This window comes from Capricornis sumatraensis, chromosome 1, assembly GCF_032405125.1.
Source record: "Capricornis sumatraensis isolate serow.1 chromosome 1, serow.2, whole genome shotgun sequence".
Lineage (NCBI taxonomy): Eukaryota > Metazoa > Chordata > Mammalia > Artiodactyla > Bovidae > Capricornis > Capricornis sumatraensis.
Window position 1 is genome coordinate 228,268,192 of NC_091069.1, and position 26,136 is coordinate 228,294,327.

The 26,136-nt window shown below is 38.6% G+C and overlaps 1 protein-coding gene across 3 annotated transcripts in view; it reads left to right on the plus strand.

Annotated features, from left to right (window-relative positions):
• Window positions 1-26,136, plus strand: part of PLSCR4 (phospholipid scramblase 4) — a 66,707-nt gene that overhangs the window by 15,528 nt on the left and 25,043 nt on the right. For 2 of the 3 annotated variants that reach the window (XM_068989065.1, XM_068989212.1), the window contains exon 1: window positions 8,544-8,665. The exons of the other annotated variant lie outside the window; for it this stretch is intronic. The gene's annotated coding sequence lies outside the window, so the exon portion shown is untranslated. Of the gene's footprint in view, window positions 1-8,543; window positions 8,666-26,136 lie in introns of those variants that run through there. 3 annotated transcript variants of the gene reach the window in all.

Here is a 26,136-nt window from a genome sequence, read left to right on the forward strand (position 1 = left end):
TGTGAGGGTAAGGATGGAGTGAAGAGATAGTTAGGGAATCTGGAACGGACATGTATACACTGCTATATTTAAAATGATAACCAACAAGTTCCTACTATATAGCAAAGGGAACTCTACTGAGTGTTAAATGGCAGCCTGTATGGGAGTTTGGGGGTAGAATGGATACATGTATATGTATGGCTGACTCCCTTCCCTGTTCACCTGAAACTATCATAACATTGTTAATTGGCTATACCAGAGTGCAAAATGAAAGCTTAAAAAAAATAAAATGGAGTCATTCTATAATTAGTTCAGGTCAGGCAGTAAACCAGAAAATTATACCTCTCACCATCTAAAAGTTATAGATTATAAAATAAGGAGTGTTATTTATGAGGGATTCCATATTTCACTGAAATGGGGGCCAGAAGGTTGTATTTCAGTCTGGAACTGCCATGAGATCCAGTGGAATGTGCCAGTTCCCCTCTTGACTTTGAAGGTCAGGAGGGCTTGGATGACTCCACTTTTCCACTCAGAGGATTCATGGCACCTCATTCCCTGGCTGAACTCACACAGAAAAAGGAATCAGTGGTGTTCGTCTGTGTCTGCAGTGCTCTTGTTAAGTGGAGCTCTGACATTGCTCAGGTCAGGGAGCTCTTTTTGCAAATAATAACTATTTACTAAAAAGTAATTGTCATGTTTACTTTCCATAACCTTGATACCAGCTTTTTAAAAAATACTACTACTTGTAAAAGCAAAAATGCTTGCTAAAATAAACTTTAACAAAAGTATATAAAGATGAAGTTTCTTACACCCTCCAATCCTATCCCCCAGTATTTAATCATATACTTCCAAACTTTTCTCTATGTTTATTCAAATATACGTGTGTGTGTGTGTGTGTCTGTGTGTGATTTAGCAGATTTTTTTTGTTTGTTTTCTTAGGGAGAAGGGGTGCTTGTTTATTTGCTTCCTATTTTTTCATGAGGCCATTCTGTATTTTTTTTTAATATATATTTATAGTAGGCAGTTTCTAAGTCAGTACATTTTTATAATGACTGTTCTATTTTGTGGATATACCAAAATTTGTTTCTACATTTCTGTATTGATGAATACTTGGATCTTTATACTGCTTTGCTATTAAAAATGATACTGCAAGGACAAAACAACTCAATTTCAGTGAGCACCATATAGCTTTCAACAGAAAAATTTGCTCAGGAAAGGCTGTCTGCTCTAACCTCTGCCAGGATACTGCGGGCCAAGAATTAAATTTTTAGCTCCAGGGTACTCTCTCTCTTAAAGATGTAGTTTCTAAGTTGAGGGCATTAACTAAGCCTCAGCTTTCCTGTTTGTCTCTTGAATGCCAAAGGATATTACATGGCAAAGTGATAAAGAACAAGAGAATGACTGTAGTGCACTCAACTTTGTAAATGTGAAAACACATGATTGGTATAATTTACTGTCATCACATCAACATTAACACTATCATCACCTTATCAGTATTTGTAGGCAAACTCTTTCCATGGTCAAAGTTTTGGATCTAATATAAAGTCTTGCACTAAGAGATGAGTCTCTCTATTCTCGTCTCAAGTTAAACTGCTTGGGGCTGGATGCATGTCTGGAATCTTCGGTACAATGTATTTGACAGGTGCTCTTTGAAGCTTCTGGAGTGTAGTAAGAATTAGAAAGTGACTGAAAATATGTCATCCTCCCCTGAAAATTCTAGTCCTTATTTTCAGCTCTAACACACTGAGATGCAAAATTACTTCTACATAGTTCAAATACTCTAAGATAACTGGGTATCTATTCCTTATTCCCAAATCTAATCTTTCTTCTGGACTAAACATCCTCTGCTTTTCAAACAAAGTCATATATCTTCCAGGGTCCAGCCCCAGTGGATCCAGGGTGATTCGAAGGTGGGGATGGCGTCGGCGTTCGTGGAAAAATACATATTTAATTATAGATAAATAGAGAGATTAGAAACAGATAGTGTAGTGGGAAAATTAGTGGAGAAAAAGAGGCTGAATAACTTGGTTTACGTGGAATAGCATCCATGCTCCAGATGGGAATTCAGCCAGAAAAACGGGGAGTAAGAAAGAAACGACACGGGGGAATCAGTCTTTCCGGAAACTGATCCAATTTCTTTATTTTTGGGTTTGCTTGTATACCTTTTGTTACACATAGGGATGAATACAGAGTCACGCTGGGGTCAGCAGTCCTGACCTTCATCAAAATCAGGTGCTTCACATAAATATATTAAAAAAAGGTCTTAGGGATATTATATCATCTTCTGGCCTTGAGACCTGCTGACATGTTATGATCCTTTCTTTCTGATAACCAAAAAACTTATTTTTTCCAAGGGTGTTTTTTCTTAAACCAGGCATCACCCTCCAAATAAAGTTGCATTCCTATAGGGTGAGGGTGTAGTGAGTTACGATGAAGAAAGGAATTTATTTAACCCAATGTTAACGTGATTAATCTTAAAGGTTAATACTTATTTCTCCTATATGCTTAAAGGTTAATACTTATTTCTCCTATACGTTAGTTATATTCATTATAAGGGCAGGGAATATGGAGATTTAGCAGCAAACATCAGCCCAACACATGAAAATCCTTTCACCAATGTTCCCCTTAAGACCTATTTAGTCTTAAGATAGTGATAAAGTTACATTTTTACATAGCAAGGACACAGTGATTTATAACAAAGTACAGTGATCTATTACAAAAGAGAAAATTCATTAACTCAAAAAGTCTAGTATTGCTAACCTTAAAAACTACTATATTCCCTTTTCTATATTCCAAATACATTGATTAATATATTCCCAGGTGCCTAAGGATATGGAGGTCTGGCGGCAATCATTGACTCAACAATGAGAAAAAGCCCTATGCTAATTAAGACTTTCAAAATACTCCAAAACTCTCTGCTGTTTATGGTTAAGAGGTAGTAAACAATCACTTGCATAGTGGCAGGAGTATGGATAATCCTGTCACACAAGCTAGTCTGTCAGCAGAGAGGTTTGACCTGAAACACCTTTGTCACACCCAGGGTAGGGAATTAGCAGCAATTATTGGCACAACAAATGAAAAACCCTTCACCAATATAATTCCTAACCAATCCACTATACTAATAATTTCCAACTCCCCAGAAGAATTTGCCTTTAGTAAGTCTAAAACATCTCCGGCCTCTCAGGTTGGGAGGCTGTAAACAAACAATCACATGTGGCTGGACGAACCTATACAGGTGAGCTAGATAACCTTCAGAGGAGTCCGTAAGCTGAAACACTCTTGTCACGCCCAGGGATTTTTATTGCCTTGGAGCTGCACGTTTACTCCTTCTCTGAGAGAAACGGTTATGGGGGAGAGCATAAAACAGACTCTGGTTTTGGGGTAGATGCTCGGGAACAGGGGGTTTCCTGAGGCTTGATCATGCCTTTGCGTATGCCAAGACTCCTTCCTCATGACCTTTGCCATGGGCGGAGTTCCTCACGCTGGCCCCGGCATATATCCAGACAGACTCTAAGATGACTCTTTAAAATACTTTAAGTTCTACAAACCTATTTGAGATGAGGTCCCAGGAACTAAGTGATACTTCAAACACATTCTGAGCACTGCAGATTATAGTAAAACTAGGTGCCCTTCCTTGATTGGACAGTGGATATCTCCTAATGGAGACTGAGTTTACATCAAGACACATGAGAAGGCTAAATCATACTGAGCATGGAGTCTACTCAACCATTTAGATTTTTACTTATTTTGCATAAATGCTAGAAGCTTACCAATTAGGGTTTTATTTTTAATAGATATCAACTGATATAATAAAAAGGGCAGTGGACTTAAAGTCAAAATATCTGGATTAAATCCCTGCAAAAATATTCATAAAGTCATTCAACAACATAGAGCAAACTTATAAATGTATTATTTAAGTCTCTCAGTTTAAGTTTTCTCATGTTTAATTTGGGCTTGATAAAGGTTAAAGATGAAGTAAACTTGAAGTTTCAAAAGTAATTTATAAAGAACTGTGTGATCATTAAGTATTGTTTTTAAAAAAACTTGAGTGAGAACATTCATTAATTCTTTTTAATTCCATCATGTGAGTTTTGCCCAGCTATTTCTTTACTAGATATTTGATAAGAGATAGAGTTAGCAATTATATTAAATATGACTGTGTGTGTGCTAAGTTGCTTCTGCTGTGTCCAACTCTTTACGACCCAATGGACGTAAAGGCTGCCAGGCTCTTCTGTCCATAGGATTCTTCAGCCATGAATACCGGAGTCAGCTGCCATGCCCTCCTCCAGGGGATCTTCCCAACCCAGGGACTGAAACCGCATCTCTTACATCTCCTGTATTGGCAGGCAGGTTCTTTACCACTAGCAACACCTGGGAAGCAATTTAAATATATGTAAACCAAAATTCCCCTTCATGGATCACAGCCTTGTGGCGAAGGGGCTTGCATAACCCAATGAAGCTATGAGCCATGACATGCAGAGCCATCCAAAATGTACAGGTCATAGTGAAGAGTTCTGACAAAATATAGTCTACTGAAGGAGGGGATGGCAAACCACTCCAGTATTCTTGCCATGAGAACCCCATGAACAGTCAAAAAGATATATCACCAGAATATGAGTCCTCCAGGTCGGAAGGTGTCCAATATGCTACTGGGGAAGAGCAGAGGACAATTACTAATAGCTCCAGGATGAAGCAGCTGGGCCAAAGTGGAAATGCTTAGTTGTGGATGTGTCTGGTGGTAAAAGGAAAATCTGATGCTGTAAAGAACAATATTGCATAGGAACCTGAAATGTTAGGTTCATGAATCAAGATAAATTGAAAGTGGTCAAGCAGGAAATGGCAAGAGTGAACATCAATATCTTAGGGATCAGTGAGTTAAAATGGACAGGAATGGGCGAATTTAAGTCAGATGACCATTATATCTACTACCATGGGCAGGAATCCCTTAGAAGAAATGGAGTAGCCCTCGTAGTCAACAAGAGTCCAAAATCGAGTACTTGGGTATAATCTCAAAAACGACAGAATGATCTTGGTTTGTTTCCAAGGCAAGCCATTCAACACCACAGTAATCCAAGTCTATGTGCCAACCACAAATGTCAAAGAAGCTGTAATCAAATGGTTCTGTGAAGACCTACAAGCCCTTCTAGAACTAATACCAAAAGAAGATGTCCTTTTCATATAGGGGATTAGAATGAAGAAGTAGGAAGTCAAGCGATAACTGGAGTAACAGTCAAGTTTGGCCATGGAGTACAAAATGAAGCAGGGCAAAGCCTGACAGAATTTTGTCAAAAGAACACACTGGTCATAACAAACACACTTTTCTAACAACATAAGAGATGATTCTACACATGGACATCACCAGATGGTTGACACCCAAATCAAATTGATTATATTCTTTGTAACCAAAGATGGAGAAGCTTTATACAGTCAGCAAAAACAAGACCAGGAGCTGACTGTGGCTCAGATCATGAGTTCTTTTTATAAAATTCAAGCTTAAATTGAAGAAAGCAGGGAAAACCAGTAGGCCATTCAGCTATGACATCCCTTATGATTATACAGTGAAAGTGATAAATAGATTCAAGGGATTAGATCTGGTAGACAGAGTGCCTAAAGAACTATGGAGGGAGGTTTGTAACACTGTACAGAGATAGTGACCAAAACCATTCCAAAGAAAAAGAAATGCAAGAAGCCAACCTCAGTGGTTGTCTGAGGAGGTTTGACAAATAGCTGAGGAAAGAACAGAAGCAAAAGTCAAGGGGAAAAGGGAAAGATATACTGAATACAAGAATGCAAGGAATACTAAAGGAAATTCCCCATCTTAAAGGGAAGTAAAAACAGACAGAACTCCTTATCTATAAGAAGAAAATGAAGAGCACATTATTACATATCTGTGAATAAATGTGAAAACTATTTTTCACCTGTTAATAATTATAAGCGACAACTGACTGCCTTAGAAAAACCTAACATTAAATTCCATAGTTTATAATTTATGTGCATGTAAAACACTACAGCAATGACATACAGGACTGAGGCACTGAAAAGTGCTTTGCAAATTTCTTAATTTTATGTAAATTTTAAGTCTAAGCAGACTGTGGTAATGTAATAAAAAAAACAGTAAAAAGAATAATACAAAGAGATGTAGCTAAGGAGCACTGAAAATAGGATTTAGGACTACACTAAAGCCTTTGACTGTATGAATCACAATAAACTGTGGAAAATTCTCAGAGATGGGAAAACCACACCACTTTACCTCCCTCCTGAGAAATCTGTATGCAGGTCAAGAAGCAACAGTTAGAACCAGACATGGAACAACAGACTGGTTCCAAATTGGGAAAGGAGTATGGCAAGGCTGTATATGGTCACCTTGCTTATTTAATTCATATGCAATGCACATCATGCGAAATGCTGGGCTGGATGAAACACAAGCTGGAATCAAGATTGCCAGGAGAAATATCTATAACCTCAGATATGCAGATGACATCACCCTTATGGTTGAAAGTGAAGAGGAACTAAAGAGCCTTTTGCTGAGGGTTAAAGAGGAGAATGAAAAAGCTGGCTTAAAACTCAAAATTCAAAAGAGTAAGGTCATGGCATCCAGTCCCATCACTTCATGGCAAACAGATGCAGAAACAATGGAAACAGTGAGAGACTTTATTTTATTGGGCTCCAAAATCACTGTAGATGGTAACTGCAGCCATGAAATTAAAAGATTCTTGCTCCCTGGAAGAAAAACTATGATCAACCTAGACAGCATATTAAAAAGCAGATACATTACTTTACTGACAAAGGTGCATCTAGTCAAAACTATGCATTTTCCAGTAGTCATGTGTGGATGTGAGAGTTGGACCATAAAGAAAGCTGAGCACAAAAGTACTGATGCTTTTGAACTGTGGTATTAGAGAAGATTCTTGAGAGTCCCTTGAACTGCAAAGAGATCAAACCAGTCAATCCTGAAGGAAATCAGTCTTGTATATTCATTGGAAGGACTGATGCTGAAGCTGAAGCTCCAATTATTTGGCCACCTGGTGCGAAGAACTGACTTATTTGAAAAGGCCCTGATACTGGGAAAGATTGAAGGCAGGAGGAGAAGGGGACAACAGAGGATGAGATGGTTGGATGGCATCACCGGCTTGATGGACATGAGGTTGAGCAAGCTCTGGGAGTTAATAATGGACAGCAAAGCCTGGTGTGCTGCAGTTCATGGGGTTACAAGGAGTAGAAAACGACTGAGCGACTGAACTGAACTGAAAGTACAATTACTACAAAAAAAAAAAAAGAGAATTTTTAATCCCCTGAAGGATTTGAGTTGGATCATCACCAGATCAGGAATTTCAGAAAGACATAGGTTTCATCATTACTTTTCCTCTCAAAACTTGGGATTTGGGGCATATGCCTTACTTTCAACTGTTTCTTTATCCCTCCCCAAAGCAGGATGTTCCATGAGACACGTTTCACTCTTGAATTACTGGGGCTCGCTCATGTGACCACCATGGATGTTTGCATTAATAAACTCCATTTCTGAATCACTCTCATGAATTCAAAACAAAACTAACAGGTAGTATTATATTTAGCTGTAGTTTTTGGCACCACTCCGTTTTATGCTTTCAATCTAACATTATTTCAGTATGTGGCTAATGTCCCATGTAATTACTACTGAGAGATACAATAAGAATTTAAAAAATCTATTTCGCACGCATGATTGCAAATAGCATACATAAAAGAAAAATGGAAAATTCCAGTACTCCACTCCCATATGCTTTCCCCTAACTAAACTTCTCCCTTAGTGGGGGCACTGCCAAGCTCTCTTTAGAATTTAATCTAACTTACTTTTGTCCAGTTCTGTTTCTTTACAGTGTCAGGGACCCCCAGTTCCTGTCGGTGGGTTGTTTTCCTCTCCGTGGACCACAGAACCTCTGCAGTTTGAAAACAATACTTGTGCCTAACAACAGTAGTTAACAAATGCCATTTTTCTCTCAGAAAACATAGGCAACTCAGCTCCTCCATCGCTCTCTCCTGGCACCCCTTGCTTCCTCCCTCCAACATCAAACTGGCCTCCTCCAGCCCTGTGGAAAGGAAAACAAATGCCTGGGCCCCGCGCCCCAGTGTTTCCAGCCAGCACTGCATCGCCAAAGCCAAGTCTCCAAGCCAAAGGGTTGGGGCGGTGGGGGGGCGGGGGGGGGGGGTGGGACAGATGCAAATTAACAGGGTTCTTACGAAAGACTGTTTTTTTTTTTTTTTTTTTCTTTTCCTCCCTGGACTACGAAATCTCTGTCAGGAAGCCCTGCCTCACAGGTTCAAGAAAATGCCTCTCGGATTACAGGCCGCCTGCTCTTATCTCTTTCCTCACCTCACAGGAGAGCGGTGACAACTAATTCTTCCTCATTTCCTGCGCCTGGTGTTTTTACTTGCTAGCAGGCTCCAAGCCGCGGCCGCGCCTCCAGGAACCGCTGACCCCGACTGCGGAGCTCCCAGCGCAGGGGCGGGGCGGGAGGGCACCCCGGGAGGGTCCCTGCCCCGGACCCCGCCCCCGGCCCGCGCCCCTCCCCCACGGGACTCGTTGGGTTTTCGTTTCAAAATCCTTCCCTTCCTTTCGCCTTTCCCCGACCCGCCCCTTTGTCTTCCTCCGCGGATAACATCAGACCCTGGGCCCGGCGTCCCGGATGCCGAGCGGACGGCCGGCCGGGCGGTGAGTGGGGCCGGGCGGGCGGAGAGCGGGGTCGCGGGCGCCCAGAGCAGCGGTTCGAGGCCAGCGGACTCGAGGGCGCGCGGCGTCCTGTGCTCGATGCACCCCGCGCCGCCTCCTCAGGCGGTTTCCGAAGTTTGGGGCTGTCGGGAAGGAGCCGTCTCCGGCGCTGGGTGGGGGTCGGTGTCCCCCGTCCCCCAGGTCTGAAGTCGGCGGCCGTGGCCTTGGGACAGAGGCTCAGTTAGGGAGACCGTCCCTCCTGCGGAGAAGCGGCCCCGGGAGACCAGCTGTGTTGCCCCGCCTCGCTGCGCCCCTTTCCCTCGTCTCCTGCGCGGGACTGGGCTCCGCTGGGGTCTCGGGCTGACCCCCCCCAGCCTCCGCACAGTGCTGGGGACCCAGGTCAGGTTAACTCTCAGGTAAAAGAGTTTGCGGTCACTTCTGGACGTGCTTTTCTGGCAGAGGGAAGGGAGAACCCATCACTTTTACATTCAGGTAAACTGGTGAAGAAGGAAATGGCAACCCACTCCAGTATTCTTCCCTGGAGAATCCCAGGGACAGAGGGGCCTGGTGGGCTGCCGTGTATGGGGTCGCACAGAGTCGGACACGACCGAAGCGACTTAGCAGCAGCGAACTGGCAGGCTACAGTCCATGGGGTCACAAAGAGTCAGACAGCTGAGCAACTTCACTTCAAACTGCCGGGGAGGGGGCTTGCAGGGTTTCAGGGAGCAGTTGCTTAGTTTCTACAGAATAAAACGTTTTTATTTCAAGACTGAAGAGTTTCCTTTCATTTGTTTTTCTGGTCTTATCTTCTCTTAGGATCTACAATTTAGTTTTTACTTTTTTGTTGCATGTTTAGTAGGTATCCACTCAAACTAGTACAAAGATGAAGATTCTATGCAGTAAGGTTTTCCCACCTTCTTAAAAGGGTAAAGCTTTAGTATTTTTTCTTGGGTGTGACTACATTAGGAGTAGAAGGATAACCTCCATCTATCTACCTCAATAAACTTATCGTGGGAAAACTTGGAACACTAGCATCACTTCCAGGAAATTTGGAAAAGCAAAGAATGGTCATGATCACATCCTTTGACGTTGTAGTGTAGGCCAGTGAGGTAGGCAGGAGGACACATTAACATTCTGATTAGAAAAGACACAAAATTAGCCCTTTTTACACATAATGCAATTGTGTACCTTGAAAGCAACCTAAAATCTCATAAAAAAGAATTTAATGAAGTGTCTAATTGCATCTAACTGCAATTTTAAATTTTCAATAGATATTATATATCTAAACTAGAATATAGATTAAAACAAAATAAGCCATTTAATTTGGCATGAAATAACTTGGAAAATGTATTTTTAAAGAGGCATAAAGCCCTAGAGACAGATGAAAATATGCTTTGTGAGAATGTATAGGTGAAAATATAGTAAAACACATTGTTCTAAAGATATAATTTCTCTGAAAGAACATATAAATTAAACAGCATCATAACCATATAAATCCCAGGGGAGGGATTGATTTCAAAACAACTGTTCAGCTCAAGTGAAAAAACAACTGCATGCCAGAAATTTCAATTCCAAGGAAAGTGTACATGTGAATGGGGATTTTTACTGTAAAATAAAAGGTATTATAAAGCTATAATGATTTAAAGGCCGTAGAATAGGGAATAGATCTACCAAAGAAGGAAACTGAAGAGACATACAAGAGTAAAAGGAAAGCTTACATCTGATAAGCATACTTCTAAAGTCAGGGAATGGAGAAGAAATAACATTTAATTGATCATGTAAGATAATTAGGTATTTATTTGGGTAACCTAATAATAAAACTTGAGCTTTCCCTCACTTTTAACATACCAATGAAATGTAGATGATTTAAACAATTTAAGTCTTAAATATATGAAACCTAGAAAAGCTGAATGAGTATTTTTGAGTGTCGCATGTGGGAAAGCATTTTTGAGATTGATAGGAAAACCTAAACCCCATGTAGGGACATGATTCTTAACATTTGCAAGAAAAAATATATATATACAAATGGCAATTGTTAATAGAAAAAGTTAATTTTCTAATATGCCTAGAACTCTCATTAAGGACTGAGGATTAAACAATTTGAGAATGGAAAGTGTTTAACTTGCTCAGTGGTGTCCGATTCTTTGCGATCCCATGGACTGTAGTCTGCCAAGCTCCTCTCTCCGTGGAATTCTCCAGGCAAGAATACTGGAGTGGGTTGCCATGCCCTTCTCCAGAGGATCTTCTGGACCCAGGGATGGAACACAGGTTTCCTGCATTGCAGGCAGATTCTTTACCATCTGAGAATAAAGAATGTCAATCCCAAGTAAGAGAAACACAAATGACAAGTGGCGGAAAGACCCTCAGCTACGTTAACAGGAAAATGCAGAGTAAGATAGTGTTTTGCCTGTTTCATAGATTTTGAAAGTGTGATAATTCTCTGATAATGTGATGAGAGAAATATACTCTTAGTGGAAATGTATTGATAAAACTTTTTTATGGTGATAACAAAATTTTCAAATATTCATTCACTTACTGAAATTCATCATGCTCCTTCCTAAGTGTGCAAGTAAATATATGTGTCAAAGGTGGTCACAGTAGGATTGTTGTTAGTAGAAAATTTGGGCATAGTTTTGTAACCATTGATTGGAATTTAGTTATATAATTTATTGTACATCTACAATGGATAATAATAGTTTAAAATGTTTGTTAGTTCTAAGTGTTCTAAAGTGAAAATATGTCCAAAGTATAAGTTGAAACGCAAACAGAAACAAACAAGTTGAAACACAGTATGTGTAAATATTTGTGTATGTCTGTATGTTTATTATATATATGTGTGCTTTATCATGGTCTGAAATTGAACATGCGATAGCTCTGAGGATGAATATATTATATGTATATTCATGTTCTGTTACATAGTTCTGTAGTATATGCATGTTTATAATAAAAAGTAATATTACAATAGGAAAAATAAAATAATAGTAAGGGTCCTGAGGGTATAAATGGTAATTTATGTATATAATTCCTTTATGGATATGTTAGTTGTCATTCAGTGTAGAAGAAATATATTTTCTATCACAAAGCTTTTCTTTTTCTTTGCTCTATTTGCTTTCATTTTGAATGTTCTCTTTCAGGTTCTTTCTTTGAAAATCCCTTCCTTTATCTGGTTCCTTAGTATTGATTGCTATGATTTCCTATAGGCACACAATTGAAAAGTTGAAAAGTTTTGCTTGAGGGATTTCACAGCCTGTTAATATTTTCATAAACAGAAAACATAGTTAATTTTCATACACTTTTATATTAAAGTAGCATTGTCCTTAAATCACTTTTATAGTACTTGTTCTTCAGGAAGAGAGAGACACTGTCCTTTAAAAAGGAAAGTATTTAAAATTAAACTTCATTTTTGTAGTAGTCTAATTTTTTTTGACATTTTAGTCAAAAAAATGTATGGCAAAAATATAGTAAAAATTAATAACAATATTCTTAAAGTTTTAATATTATTCAGATAAATAACATGAAAATAATTTTAAAAAACTAGCAAACAGTAAAATGGACACATGACAGGCAGTTCACAGAAGTGTAACTGAAAGTGACTTTTAAGCAAATAATAAAAACTGTTTGAGATATGGAAAATAAACCTGAAATATTTCACCTTTCAGTTTGTAATGACAAAACTTTTGATAAAACATAATGTTAGGAATGTAACACAATTTTGTTGGTTTGTGAGCTGATTCAGATTCATGGAGAAGAGTTTTACAGTAATATCAAAAATGCGCAAAGCTTTAGACAGGCAATTCTGCTTCCAAGGATTTAATACACAAATACACAGAGAAGTATATATAAATTTATTTCAGCATTGTTTGTAATGTCATACAATTGGGAACAGTTTAAATTTTCATCAAATAGCCTGTTGAACTGTGGTGTAGTCATTTAAAAAAAATAAGGTTATATGAACTGAAGTGTAATCAACATCAAGATATTTTAATAAAAAGCACAATAAAAAACAGTATATAGGAAACTGCCATTTGTATTAGAAGGTAACAGATAGTAGAAAATCTGCCTGCAATGCAGGAGACTCAGGTTCTATCCCTGGGTCAGGAAGATCCCCTGGATAAGGGAATGGCAACCTACTCCAATATTCTTGCGTGAAGAATTCCATGGACAGAGAAGCCTGGTAGGCTACAGTCCAGTTCAGTTCAGTTCAGTCCAGTTGCTCAGTCATGTCTGACTCTTTGCGACCCCATGAATCGCAGCACGCCAGGCCTCCCTATCCATCACCAACTCCCAGAGTTCACTCAAACTCTTATCCATTGAGTCGGTGATGCCATCCAGCCATCTCATCCTCTGTTGTCCCCTTTTCCTCCTGCCCCCAATCCCTCCCAGTGTCAGTCTTTTCCAATGAGTCAACTCTTCACATGAGGTGGCCAAAGTATTGGAGTTTCAGCTTTAGCATCATTCCTTCCAAAGAAATCCCAGGACTGATCTCCTTCAGAATGGACTGGTTGGATCTCCTTGCAGTCCAAGAGTCTTCTCCAACACCACAGTTCAAAAGCACCAGTTCTTCGGTGCTCAGCTTTGTTCACAGTCCAACTCTCACATCCATACATGACCACTGGAAAAACCACAGCCTTGACTAGATGGACCTTTGCTACAGTCCGTGGAATCACAGAGTTGGACACAATTGAGCGACTAAAGCACACACACACACACACACACACATATTTGTGTTTGCTTAGAAAACCTCTTGGAAGACATGAAATAAGAATGGGGTATAGGTAGGAGGGATCCTTTTTGTGATATAAGTATATGTACTTTTGCTGATAATATATTTAAATGGCTATTTTTGTACATGTAAGATTTCTTAGTATGATTTTTATTGTAGGTCCTATGACATCCTGTTTTGTTACAGTTTGACACTAGAAGACTAACCAAAAAATGGCACAGTAATATATTTTCTGGTAATCTTTCAGATATCATGATTGGCATGGTCATGTTTCCTAAAACATCATGATTATGTTACTCTTCTGCTATTTCTTATACTCCAAGTAACAGAAACATGCCTCCTCTGAAAATTAAAATAAAGAAGCTTGATATTCTCTTTTAAAAAGTTAAACTAATATGTTTGATAAAAGTTATGTATCAACTGTGACTATCAGTTTGCTCCCATTTAATCAAATTCTTTTGTTTTAAAATAAAGCCGCATAACCAACTTCTTCCTAAAATGAAGGAAATATCCTGTCATAGACTTTTTGTTTGGAAGGAACCATGATGAGACTAAAATGAGAAAAATGTATAAAGTATAAAAGCTTAATATACATTGATTAGATTTTGCCAACATTTTCATAATGAAAATAAATAACTGTTTACTATTGTATGACTGATTTCATGCATATATAATTAAATATTTATTCCATGTTCTAGAGTCCATGTATCTCTGTACACTTAAATTGTGTATTTTATTCCAAAATAACAGACCTAAGTTTATCTTGTTAGTGCAGGCCTCTGTAATTGCTTTTTGAGTAAGATTGTGTCTTCATTCCAGTGCATGTAACAGCAACCTATTAAGTTGCCCAAGTGTGGAATAGGAATGACTGAATTCTTCACAATCACCAGACTTTATTCATACTGAACCCACTCAACTATCCAGTCCCCTTGTAATCAAGAAACACATAAAACGAATCATCTCAGTACACCACAGGAGCCAAGACTTTGGTTTCAAATCTATAGAGTATTGTGCTTGAAAGTGTGTGTAAACTTTTCATCTTTGGTGAACCTGAGTTCTTCTTAGTTTTAAAATCACTTTAAGAGGGTAGATTGTCAGTTCTGTTTCTCTTTATTGGTTTTCATTTCAGATTATAAATTCTGTTATACATTTCTTATAGAAAAAAATTTTAAAGGAAATATGATTTGTATTTTAGCATGTCTCTAGATCTTAAATACTTTAAGACAAAAGTATCCATATTATAATTATATGCAGATTATTATAAGCATTTTGATTATTTTACAAATTATTTCTGACCATATTTTTTAAAGAAATGTGACTTTATAATGTTTCACTGTAATGTGTCTTAATTATTGTGCTGGATATTTATGTAGTTTACAGTTACTACTCTTTCATTCTGTACTACTTTTGTGAGAATAAGAATGTATCACTTAAAATCCTACAACAATATTTTGCATTTCTCTTTACCTTTAGAGGAAATTTACATGGGTTTACAAATGAGGTTTGAGGGGGGGAAATAGGTATTGTATTGGTAAACTGAAGGTTTAATTGAATTTATTAAGATAATGATTCTTTTAGAAGTGGGCTGTTTTTGAGTGAAGGATAGACACACATAGATCTGAATTTGAGGGGTTGTGTGTCAGCGGAAGAGGGGGCAGTAGAGAATATGTCAAAACCACTTGGAAAATGGTTTCAAACCTCATAAACTTTGTTAAAAAGTCTTCTAAAATTAGTGATTGTCAGAGTGAACCAGCAGCATCAGCTCATCCTAAGTCATATTTCGAATAGTTCCAATTTTTGTTTATATAATTATCCGCATCCTCTTTGAAAATCGTCATATTTGATTGCTGAGGTGCAGGACTTTTGTGCAAGAAGAAACTTTGGAAATCAATTTGTTCCAACTTTTATACAGGTATACCTTCATTCTTGTCTGGGTATGTTCTGTATGTCACAAGTTCTGTGAAATATTTGCACAGTTTTTCTTCAATTTTGACATGATGAATATTTTGTAATTTTACACTCATGAGAACAAACTGTTATATTATTTAGGTAATATATGTAGCAAATTTGACTTTCTTAAATATTTTTGATAAGAGTGGAGTGTTTAAGACAAAGATATATCTACATTCATTTTGAAAGTAGTAACATCAAATGATGAGTTAATATTTGGAAAATCCTTGTAGAAACATTGCATATCCTCTTAATCCTTTTGAAAGTTTCTGCTAAGTACCCTTGAATAATATTGTAACAAAAATTTTTTAAAAGACACTTGATTTAATGTCATAATTAAAAATATTTATTTATTTAAAAATATCCTTAACAACTTGATCCAATTTAAAAATCTACCCAAAATATCCTCTTTAGGTTTGTCTACAAAAGGTGTTAATTTTCATTTTAAATGTAATTTCTCAGTTGTTTTTGAGTTATTTTAATGTTGGAAGTTTATGTACTTATAAAGGTGTTGGAAGAAGTTTTCCCAGTGGAAAAGAAGTAAAACATTTGCACATTTGATCATGTCCCTGTTTCAGGGCATCATTTTCTTAGTTGTTTATAATAGGTACATAAATATATGTTTCTGTACTTGAATAATTAAATATTTACAGTAGAAATGATGTTTAATTCCTTTACTTAAAAAATGTATTTTCACCCCCAACATGAGGGAACAGAGAAAATGAGAAAATGTTGGGGAATTCTGTAACTCTTACCGAGCTGTAGGGATTCCTCTTTACTTCTGCTCTAGCCAGGATGGCAGGACTTCCCTGGACTCTGTCCACTTGGCAGCTGCTACTGTGTGTCAGGCTGTGTTGAAATAGTATTACATCAGGAATACCAGAGAAAAATTAGGAAACTGATTCTGGTTGGAGAGTGTTTCCTGTTATGCTCTTCTTCTCCCAGGCTCTTGCTACTGTTTAATTTTAAGGACCTTGAATGCCCAATCATTCTGTCTAAATTAAGTGCATTCGGTGGTGTATGTTTACTGAATCTAACCCAGAACTGGAATATGTGACCTCTGAAGAATTTTCTTCCTCTGGGTTCATGTATCATTTCTCTCCTAATTATATACATATTTCAAAAACCTTACAAAAGGGAAGTTGAAAGGGAGCTCAGTAGAGGAGCCTGTTTTCATTTTAGAGGGAGGGCACAGTAATAGTGGGGAGAGCTGGAGAGATCAGTGAGTTGCAGAAAGTAATTTTTAGTCCATTTAGAATACTAACCTGGCCTTTGATGATGGTTTTGAACAACCCTTTGCCCAGTTTATAGAACTGTGACCTTAACTGATTATTTAAACTCAAGGGCTTCTGTTTTCCTTACCAATGTAATGAAAATTACAATCCATCTCAAGCAATGTATGCAAAGTTCCTAAAATTTCATAGATAATTAGTAACTGTTATCTAAAATTGAAACCCAATGACACTATTTTATGTATATTAGTTCATTTGGGGGTTTAATTAGCTCTCAATAGCATACTACTTCTTAAAAAATATTTTAAATATCCTCTAAAAAATATTAAAAATTTTCACTTAAAAATCTGATTTTCTGTTTGGCCTCATTCAAGATATTTTTGCTTCCCTGCTGGCTCAGTCGGTAAAGACTCCACCTGCAATGCAGGAGACCTGGGTTTAATCCCTGGGTAGGGATTAAAATGGAATGGCTACCCATCCCAGTAATCTTGCCTGGAGAATCCCCATGGACAAAGGAGCCCGGCAGATTACAGTCCATGGGGTTGCAAAGAGTCAGACATGACTGAGCAACTTAAGCACACATACAAGATATGTTTAAATTAAACTGTAAAAACAGTTATTTGCTTGAGAATTTAGAAATACGACTTGTTTACCTAGGCTTACGTGGGTACATATTTACATATATAAATATGTATATAACAGGTAAACAGTTTATATGTCATATGTTTGGTATATAAAGTACATATTTAGTATATATAAATAATTGAACATAGTTATCACTACATATGAGGTTATAGAAATAGTATGTGGTCAAGAAAATTACATTTGTAATTTATATGATGAGCACAAAAATATAATACTATAGACAATACAAAAGTGACAAAAATGTAAAAATTTAGGGGAGCTATCTCCATGTGAGTCAACTAACAATCAAAAAGATTTTAAAGAAAGGAAATTTTAGAATATGCAACCTCCTTTTTTTCCCCAGAGAAACTGATGTGTAAAGTGCATATATCCTGTAATCCTTCATGGTCCAGGATCTGTCTCTGCTCAGTCGTGTCCGACTCCTTGTGACACCATGGACTGTAACCTGCCAGGCTCCTCTATCCATGGGATTTCCCAGGCAGAATACTGGAGCAGGTAGCCATTCCTTTCTCCAGGGAATCTTCCCAACCCAGGAATGGAACCTGCATCTCCAGCTTGGCAAGTGGATTCTTCATCCCTGCACCACATGGGAAGCTCATCTTCTTCCTGAGCTCTATTTACATCGCAAGAAATCTTGCTGCAGAATTTTTTTGTAAAATGAATTCTTCACCTACCTCATTCCATTTACTAAAATACATAAACTGACTCAGTTTAAAATTTACAGTGAACATTTTTATTATCCATGCTAACATTACATATGAATTAGTCTCTATAATCCACAAAACTTTCTCTGAGCCAAAAGAGATTAATATAAATGTATCACCATTACTGTAAAAACATTTCAAAAGCCAGACCCACGCAATTAAAACGAATTTTATATTCGGAAGAGTAAGCATATCTGAATTAGTTGTTTCTGCTTTATGATTTTATTGTCTGTCGCCAGAATGCTGTACCTTACAGAAACAAAAAGCTCATTGAATAGTACATACAGGTGACCCTTAAAAAACACAGGTTTGAACAGCGAGGATCCACTTACACGCAGAATTTTTTCACTAAATAAGAACTCTAGTACTGCATGATTGGACGTTAATTGAATCCGAGGACAAAAATGAACCAGGGACAAAAGGACGAACTATAAAGTTATAGGTAGATTTTGGACTGCTGAGGGTCAGCACCTTGAGTCCTCATTGTTCAGAGTCAGCTGTATGGTTCTACATTCAGCTCTGTCCCACCTCAAAAATAAATATTGAAGAGTTTTGGTGTGAAGGAAAAGCAGGCAGCTGCACTGGGTAAAAGAAAGGCTCGGGCAAAATAGTAACATGGTCTAGCCTCGGGAACTGGGTTGCCAGTCTGATTCTGCCTGAACTTCTTACCAACTGTACAATGTTGGAGAAAAGTGAAAGTGTTAGTCACTTAATTGTGTCCGACTCTTTATGACCCCATGGACTGTAGCCTACGAGATTCCTCTGTTCATGGAACTCTCCAGGCAAGAATACTGTCGTGGGTTGCCATTTTCTTCTCCAGGGGATCTTCCCAACCCAGAGATTGAACCCAGGTCACTGAAGTTGCAGGTAGACTCTTTACAGACTGAGGCACCAGGGAAGACACAAAGAAAAAAAGTGAAAGGCCTTGGAGAATACCCCTTTAAAAGAAAAAAAAAGAAGTTTATTTATTTATTTTTGGCTGTGCTGGGTCTTCGTTGCTTCGTGGCTCTTCTTTAGTTTCTGGGAGTGGGACTACGATCGCTATGGTCCGTGGGCTTCTCATTGTAGTGACTTCTGTTGCCGAGCACGGGCCCATGCGCTTTAGGGCTCTCTGGCTTCAGCAGTTGCAGCATGCGGGCTCTGTAGTTTTGCCGCCTGGGCTCTAGAGCACAGGCTCAGAAGTTGTATCACTTGTGCTTAGTTGCTCTGTGGCATGTTGGATCTTCTGGACCTGGGATTGAAATCGTGTCTCCTGGATCGGCAAGTGATTCTTTACCACCGAGCCCCCAGGGAAGCCTCGAGAAGAGCCTTTTGAATAACTTCTCTGGGCCACAAGTTTTCACCTCTATTTTAGTATCTCTTCTATAAAGCTTTCTATGAAAATAATAATTATTTGTAAACTTCCTATGAAGATGTTTTTAAAGTATTTTTTTGAATATAAGTTAAAGATAGACATCAGTGATAATGGGTGATCTTATTTGATATATTGGCTACAAAAATAATGATCAGTTTTGGGGTCTCCAGTCCTTTTCACCCATCAATATAAAATTAAGAAATGTAAAAAAAAAAAAAAAAAAGAGCAGAAGAACACATAATACATCTATTGAATTTACTGCAAGAATCTAGTTAAACCCTAAATGTATACGATTTGGGGCGGATCAGAGGCCGTATTTCTGGATGCCTCTGTCAAGTAAGATTTGAACTAATTTGTTTTCAGCAGTGATTTCAAGGAGGCTACCCCTAAACGTGTGTTTAGATTTTCTTTCTTTCAAAAAAGTAGTTACCCAGCTATTACAATATTGAATCCAGAATCCACAGGCAAGCTAAATCAGAGACAATGCATCTGTTGCCATTAAACCTCCAATATGGGGCTGTTTTGCTAGGCAGCCATCAAATTTACACTTGTTTTTATTTTGCTTTGTTTGAATAAATTAATAGAAGTTTAATATGATGTGGGATCTTCCCCAGTGGCTCAGGAGCAATAAATATTTAAAGGGTCACTTATAAAAGGAAGCATCAGCAATTCTTTTGAATATAAGTAAAAGTTCATGAGTACCTACTATTTTGTAATACTTTTGCATTCAGTTCAGTCGCTCAGTCGTGTCTGACTCTTTGTGGCCCCATGAATTGCAGCACGCCAGTCCTCCCTGTCCATCACCAACTCCCAGAGTTCACTCAAACTCATGTCCATCCAGTCAGTGTTGCCATCCAGCCATCTCATCCCTCTATCGTCCCCTTCTCTTCCTGCCCCCAACCCCTCACCGCATCAGAGTCTTTTCCAATGAGTCAACTCTTCACGTGAGGTGGCCAAAGTATTGGAGCTTCAGCTTCAGCATCAGTCCCTCAAAGAACACCCAGGACTGATCTCCTTTAGAATGGACTGGTTGGATCTCCTTGCAGTCCAAGGGACTCTCAAGAGTCTTCTCCAACACCACAGTTCAAAAGCATCAATTCTTCGGTGCTCAGCTTTCTTCACAGTCCAACTCTACTTTTTCATTAGTGATTCTTTAAAATCTATTAAGCCACCTTATCAGTTAAACTCTCTTTCAAAGGAGCATATTACTATTTTTAATATTTAAGGAATTACGAATTCTATTCACTGGGATGGTAATACAAAAGAAAGTTTTCTATAGTGTATGGGCAAAGTTTAAAGGAAGATAGTATTTAATATTGAGATGGTCACTTAGATATGATTTAGGTTTAAACTGAAGAATACTTGTTAGAAAGAAAATAACAAAATATTCCCTAAACTGTAAAAAAACATTCACCTATAGAACATGAATCTTTCTTACATAGTTTTACTGTTAGGGAATGGCCAGAGATAATGTACAAATATTTATGTAAATAAAAATTTTATAGCACTGATCATAATACCTAAAAAGCATAAACAATAAAAATGGAATCGTTTGAACAAATTAAGGTACAGTCATTGGTACCTAACATTTAAACAAATATCCACAGTATTTCTGAAATAAGTGACAAAGACGTGATATCTTTAATATAGTTTTAATTTTCTGCTCTTTTAAAAGTCTGTTACTAAATAAATCCATTTATCTTAATCATATAACATAATGTCACTGTCCTAAACTAGAAGCAAATCCGGCAGACACTTAAACTGTGCTTTACTCATTTGTCATTATTTTAGTGACGAATACCAAACTCTCCAGCAATGTCCCCACTTTCTTTCTCCTAGTTCTTTCCAATGTGAAACTCCTTACAAGCAAAGCTCATAAAATCATATCCGGTAAAATGGCTACTGGCCCAGTTAACCTCTTGGACTGTTTAATCAATACAAATTGTTAATAGACCAGACAAGAAATTCAGGCAACGTTTATTGGGGTTCATGCAGCACATGGGAGCGAGAACAAGACACAGGTGGCCTTGCTGGTTCCCCAAGGTGGGGGCAGGCTGGTTTCTTAAATGGGCTGAGGGCAGGGACAGATCAGTGAGTGGAGAGGAGGCACAGCTTAGGTGGTGTGCCCACCCCTCCGTGGTGCTGTGTGCAGGGACCATGCACAGTACTCTTCTTTGGCTCTAGGCACTTCAGAAATGGTACTTGGTTTGTGGTCTTTTGGATCTTATTGTTCATAACTGCCCCACTCTGCAGGCGTGTAGTTATTTTCAGTCCCTTATAGTTTGTTTGTATTCTGTTGCTCAAGGAGATGAGGGTTCCAGTTTCCAAACTATCTCAAAACTCTAATCTCTGATGGTAGGAGATGGGAATTTTTGGTGTCAGCCTAAAACCCAGCATAAAGTCTTACACATGGATGCTGGGTAATACATGATGAGTGACTGAATGAGAGACAGCATTTTTTTAAACTACATTTTAATACAGACATATGTTCTTGGTCTCTTTACCAGTTAGTTGATTTTACCTAGTGAAGTGCATAGTTGTCCATGATTTGCTCTGTGCCAGGCACTGTGTTAAGTGCTATCCGAATGCAACCTTGATTAGTCTTCACAACAGTTTGTATGGTGGATCCAACTGTCATCATGTCCATGACACACAGGAGGACTGAGAAACAGAAAGGTCACTGAAGGTCACAGAGCTCTCTGTCTGTCTGGGATTGATCTGTCTGAACCACTATCCATACTGTGTGAAATGTGCTGGCCTACACAGTTTACCAGCTACCCAGGCTTATACTACCCTCCTCCAAGTATCCTATCTTGTGTGCAAAGGATATCACCCCCTAAAGGTTATATATTAAACCCAAATAGGGAACTGTGATGGCTTCCTAGGTGGCTTAGCAGTAAAGAACCCACCTGCCTATGCAGGAGATGCATGTTCAATACCTAGGTAGGGAAGATCCCTTGGAGAAGGAAATGGCAACCCACTCCAGTATTCTTGCCTAGGAAATCCCATGGACAGAGGAGCCTAGCAAGTTACAGTCCATGAGATCACAGAGAGTCAGACATGACTTAGTGACTAAACAACAACAAGGGGACTGTGATAGATGGACTAGGACTTTGCAAGACCTGGCTATATTTCCTGCTGCTTCTCAGAAACTGAATAGACAGAAATTTCAGACTACTCAGAAATTGTGTAGACAGGGACCTCTTGCTCTTTTTTCCTCTCTTCTCACAGCGGAAGGCACTGGAGGCAGGCAGAGCCCAAGGTTTTAGATTTCATATGCAGGTTTCCAAGCCTTGTGCCTAAAGAACTGCAAGATTCTCATGTGCCCAGAGTCTCTCTTGCCAAGAGACTATGACAGATTCTAGTAAATTGTTTAGTTGCTCAGTCATGTCCTACTCTGTGACTCCATAAATAGTAGCCCGCCAGGCTCCTCTCTCCCTGAGATTCTCCAGTCAAAAATACTGGAATGGGTTCCCATTTCCTCTTCCAGGGGATCTTCCCACCCCAGGGATCAAACTGGTGTATCTTGCATTGGCAGGTGGATTCTTTATCCCTGTGCCACCTGGGAAGCCATTCTGGTAAATATTCAAGTGTGAAGAGCGGCTGGTCATTTTTCAGTTGTGTGATTGAAGTTTCAAATATCCCTGGTATGGCTCTAGGGCTTGTGGTTTTATTGAACTTTGCTAGTATGTCACTGTTTACAAAGGTGAAATTGCAGAGTGAGCATATAAAACAGCTGCAGTGTTTGTCACAGCAAGCAGTATTCAGGAAAGTGCTCTTTGCTGTGAGATGCCGTTTAGGATATCAGGGCTGCCTTACACAGCCGTAAACCAGCTTCCCCAACCTCATCCTACCGTGTCCGTGTCTCTTTTCCCTCTTAATTACATTTCACTTGGCTTCAATTTCCCTCTAAGTAACCTCAGCCTTGAAAATGCCAAAGCCTCTACAATTAAGAGATCTGTGGACCGTGTAATGCTAGCCTATTATGGAGACACAGCTCAGTCTTCTGATTTCCATTTGATAGAAAGCCAAGAGTCAGCCTTTCTTCAACTTACAGCACTTTTTTGCCTTGCTGAGTGAGAAATCTGAAACAATTCAGTGAATTTTAAGAGAAGATTAAGTTAGCAACATTCCTGATTGTACCAGTTGGACATTATCCTGCCTTATATAACATTCTTGATAAAAAACATATTATAAAGTTTACACGAAAGGGGAGAGAATGTATAGTGGTGAAAAAAGAAACCAGTGGCTCAAAGGAGGGAGGAGGTAAATTCCATGAGTAGCTGCAGCTTCTGAAGCAATGTATAGGTATACTTTACTTTAAATTCATTGATATCCATTACTTTAAAAAAACATTTTTATAGATTTAAAATTTTTTTCAAAAAATGTTATATTTTTTCAAGCTGGTTTTCAGTCACTCAAATCGCATTTGAATGCTAATTTCTGCCTGGTGTGGTTGAGAACTGTTATTTTTCTTTACACTGTAACTACTCAAACATGCCTGGTCAAGGGTTTCACCTGTCTTGTGTTAAAAGTACAGATTTCCAGGCCCAGACCCCAGAGGTTCTACCTCACTTTTGGAGTCCAGAAATGCATATTTTTTTCCTTCAAGTTTTTTTTTTTTTTTTTAATATACAAAGATGTTTTTATTTTATTTATTTTGGCTGCACCACTCAGCTTATGGGATCTTCCTTCCCTGGCCACATGCTTGGCCGTAAACACATGGAGTCCTAACCACTCGACCATCAGGGAATTTCCGTCCTTTAAGTTCTTTTTGTAATAAAATTATTCAAATTTCTGTCTTCACTTAGCTTCAGCAGTTGTTAACATTTGTCATTTTGTACAATGCTGTGTACTGTTTGCCACTATAGACAGATGGATGGGTGATGGATGGATGGATGGATGGATGGATGAATAGGCAGCTGGATGGATAACCAGATAATTTAGCCCCTTTTCACTAAGGCACTCAATAACCTGTTCTAATTACTTTCTGTCACATATCTTTGACAGCAATCTGCAGGCTTAATATAGAAAGGAACAACATATGTTTAGTTAGAAACTTACACTCAACATATACCTGTCACATGGTTCATCACAATAATAAAGAAGTACTTTTTATTGTGAACAATGTCATACATACAAATATGCAAATTTAAACATACATATACTCTTTAAAAACTAGTTATAACACATCACCCCTGTTCATACCACCCTGTTAGAACTAGAACATTAGCAGGAAGTTCAGACCCCTTGAGGATCAGAGCTGAACACTTGTCCCACATCACTTCTCCTCCATATGTAACCATTTTCCTGAATTTTGTGTTAATAATTCCCTAACTCTTTTTAAGTTTTCTCCCATACATGTATCAGAAAAAAAGTTTTTGTTTCGTTTTTCTGCTTTCGAATATTCTTAAATGGATTAATATGTGTTCTCCTATGACTTATTTTTTGTTGTTGTTGTAATTTTGAGATACATCTGTTGATGGGTATGGCGGGGCTTCCCAGTTGGCTCAGTTTTAAAGAATCCACCTGTCAATGCAAGAGATGCAGGTTAGATCCCTGGGTCAGGAAAATCCCCTGGAGGAGGAAATGGCAATCCACTCCAGTGTTTTTGCCTGGAAAATCTCACGGACAGAGGAGCCTGGTGGTTAAAGGGGTTGAAACTAGTTGGACATGACTTTGTGTCTGAGTATGCATGCACACATGATGAGTATAAGTGTACTTTGTTTTCTCTACAGTATACTGTTATACTTTATGAAAATACCAGATTTTATTTATCCAGTGTACAATTGATGGAAATTGGAAATGTTTTCAGTTTCTTTTGATACACAGTGTGTCAAGAACATTCTCACGTATACCTGTGTGTACATGTGCAGTCACTTGAGGGTGCAATCCTAGGAATGTCCAGAATTTAAGGTTCTAGAAAGGTATAGGCATTTTCCTAAACACCAGATATTACCATCATTAAAGGAACAGGACCAATTCCTGGAACTCTTGATTGGCCTGCGGTTGGGTCTGTATTTGCAATGTGTACCCGGAAACAGTTTTTACTTTTGTTGTTGTTCAGTCACTAACTCATGTGCAACTCTTTGTAACCCAGTGGACTGCAGCATGCCAGGCTTCCCTGTCCTTCGCTATATCCTGGAGTTTGCTCAGATTGACGTCCATTGAGTCAGTGATAACATCCAACCATCTCATCCTCTCTTGCCCCTTTCTCCTCCTGCCCACAATCTTTCCCAGCATCAGGGTCTTTTCCAATGAGTTGGCTCTTCTCATCAGATGTCCAAAGTATTGAAACTTCAGCTTCAGCCCTTCCAATGAATATTTAGGGTTGATTTCCTTTAGGATTGACTGGTTTTATCTTTCGTTACACTCCAAAGGACTCTCAAGACTCTTCTCCAGTGCCATATTTCAAAAGCATCAATTCTTCAGCACTCAGCCTTCTTTATGGTTCAACTGTCACATGGTTCAACTCTCGTATGTTACAACTGGAAAAATAATAGCTTTGACTAGATGGACCTTTGTCGGCGAAGTGATGTCTCTGCTTTTTAGTACTGTGTCTAGGTTTGTCGTAGCTTTTTTTGCAAGGAGCAAGCATCTTTAATTTCATGGCTTCCCTAGTGGCTCAGACAGTAAAGGATCCACCTACGATGCAGGAGACACGGGTTCAGTCCCTGGGTTGGGAAGATCCTCTGGAGAAGGGAATGGCTGGGCCACTCTAGTAGCCTTGCCTAGACAATTCCATGGACAGAAGAGCCTGGCCGACTACAGTCCATGAGGTTGTCAAGACACTAACACTTTCACTTTTACTTTTAAGACCCAATACTCCAGCTCCAGAGAAGGAGAGGAACTGGGCCAAGACTGGT